The following is a 2,899-nucleotide window of genomic DNA, read 5'->3' as shown; positions in this document are numbered from 1 at the left end:
CTGGAATCTTCAATCAATAATTACTGATTGAGGGCCACTAGTTCATTAGCCTATGGCTATTACGTACTACCCTCATAAAATAAAGACTCAACATAAGAGCACAGAGAATAGGCTTCCAGGGTAAGTTTCTTAAGCCTGCAGACCTTACTTTTACGTCACACCTCCGAACAACGACTGCAGGGTCGGTTCTTTATTATCAATATTAGCAGTTTCACTGGCAACCATTGTGGTTTCGACCTTATGGTGTTGACAAAAGAATCCACCTTACAAGAAGGGGTTTCTCTCCACTAACTAAAACATTCACTAATTAGTAGGTGTTTCGGGGAAATATTGATTGTGTGGATGGTGAGTTGAGGGAAAATCACAACAAAGGGTTAGTTTGTATAATAATGGGGATGAGAAATTCACAAAGCAAGCTCTCAATCTTTAGATAAGGTTAACAAATAAAACAAACTCTGTTTGAAATTAATAACTTTAATGTCAAAACACCCAGATAGTGAAAGAAACTTAAATTAAGTAGGACTCGGATAAACAAATATTTGAACACGAAAAGTATTTCGTTCTTAAAAAAATAGGAATCACGTAATAAATATGAAAAAAAACTATGCTATAATCTTTGTTTTAAAAAAAAATATGGAAAAAAATTTTTTTCATAAAACTAAGGAAATCCTATGCAAAATGAAACACTGGTTCCATGAGGCAAATCCAAACAACCCGAAAGTTAAAAAAAAAAACGGACTGCGACACCATTGACTTCGTAAATGGCTGCGAATCTTCAGAGGTAGAGCGCAACCGACCAAGGGGGTTTCTAGTCCAACGCCGGACCTCTACCTGACCCTTTCGTGCCGAGTCAAGAAAGAAAAAGAAAAGAACAACAACGATGCTGACCAGAGCTGTGACCCAGTCGAAAAACAGATATTAAAACTACGGACAAAGTGACGTGGTCAAAATTGCGAAGTTGATTAATTAAAGAAAATGGAAAATAACATGTACAAAAAAGACTTTTACCAGGTATATTCTATGACTTCTGAAGTAAAATAATAGTTTAAAATATAGAAAAAAATTAATTGTAAAAAACATGATTACTTACATAGAAGAAAAATCTGATAAAATTTCCCACTCTACAAACTAATTGTTGCAAGTCTCCCTGTTACTATCTACGTAGGACACCGAGCAGAGTGCAACGACTTCTAAAACACAACAACACAACTTTAATGGCGTTCGGTCCTTCAAAAACTACATGCGATTTCGCACGTGGTCCTGATCACGTGACGATTATCATAACATCTTCCCCTTTGTAAAAAAAGAAAAGAAACACTCCGCACAGTTCTTTTGGTATACCAAACACGATAAAAATGTTCAACAGTGTTCAACAAGACAAGCAGGCGGTTTAATAACGCAACCATTCCTCTTGAGTAGAGTAGAGGGTGCAGGTCTTACTGGGTCAGCTGCAGGCTTCGTTAACAGAAGGGAATCTGTTTGTGGTACTGACTGCTGTGTTTCAGCCGCTGCTTTCGATACTGGCAATGATTCTCACTGCAGCACTGATCGCAGGTGTCTGCGGTTTCGTCGGTAGGTTCACCCATCCGACTCAACAACGTAAGAACGTGGACCAATCATTTACATGCAAAAAGCCTGTGACCAAGTAGATGTATTTGGCTTCTTCATCCTGACAGTTTGTCCAGGTTCAAATTCAGGCAATGCAGTTCCCTTCAGGTTGTAGTAGAAAGCCTGCCTTTGTTTAGAGCCAATCAACTTTTGTTGCACATTTTGTAGGGGTACTGTCTCAGGCTCTAGTTGTTTAACTGACAAAGGTAACATATTGTGTCTCCTCCTGCTGAACAGCCTTTGTGCAGGAGATGAACCAACTTCCGCGTGGGTATTACGATAATCCAATAGTGCGAGGTATGGGTCATAATGTCCGCGCACTGCTTTCTTCATGATATACCTTTACCGATTTTAACTGCACTCTCAACCTTTCCGTTACTTTTGGAATGAAGCGGACAGGAGGTGATGTGTCGAAAATGCCAGCCACTTGCAAACCGTGCAAATTCTGTTGAGGCAGACTGCGAAGCGTTGTCAGAGATGACTATCTCCGGAATTCCATGGCGGCTAAATTGCATTTTAAATTGCCGTTGCTGAATCTGTCTTGTCCAACTTATCCGCCTCAAAGAAAGAAGAGTAATAATCAACCGTAAACAGGTACTGACGCCCATTAAACAGGAACAGGTCTGTGCCAACTTTTTGCCAAGGTCTGGATGGGATCTCCTTAGGGCACTAGTGGTTCTCGAGGCTGATCTGTCTTAAAAGTGTTGCAAATCCTTCAACTCGGCATTCATGCGCGGCCAGTAAAACACTTCTCTAGCCCGTCACAGACATCCTTCAATACCCAGATGAGAAGAGTGGACCATTTCAATCATTTCTTTCCTGAGATTGGAAGGAACAGTGAGGTGCTCGCCTTTGAACAGGAGACCATCTTGGGCAGTGATTTCTCTAAACTGGAAATACGGCTTGACCTCTGCTGAAACTTCATCCAGACTCTTAGGCCAACCTTCAAGAACAACTGTCATGAGCATCTAAAGGTCGTCATCCTAAACAGTACCGTCTTTGAATTCTTCCAATCGTGCTTCGGAAATAGGAAAATCCTCCACAAGTACTATCTTCTCAAGCTCATGGTAGTACTCGGTTCGTGTGGGAAGTTCGTCCAAGTAGGCTCGGGACAAGGGATCAGACATAACCATCAAACTTCCTTTCTGATAGTTAACATCGAGGTCTTATCGCTGCAAACGCAGTAGCATCCTCTGTAGACGCCGAGGACTAGCGGAGCCGAGGTCCTTCTTGAAAATAGCTTCAAGAGATTGATGATCCGTTCTAACATGAACAATGTCTCCACCGTGCA

Source organism: Montipora capricornis, chromosome 5 (genome assembly GCF_036669925.1).
Source record: "Montipora capricornis isolate CH-2021 chromosome 5, ASM3666992v2, whole genome shotgun sequence".
Taxonomy (NCBI): Eukaryota; Metazoa; Cnidaria; class Anthozoa; order Scleractinia; family Acroporidae; genus Montipora; species Montipora capricornis.
The sequence above is the reverse complement of the archived record's forward strand: the minus strand, read 5'-3'. Positions refer to the sequence as shown.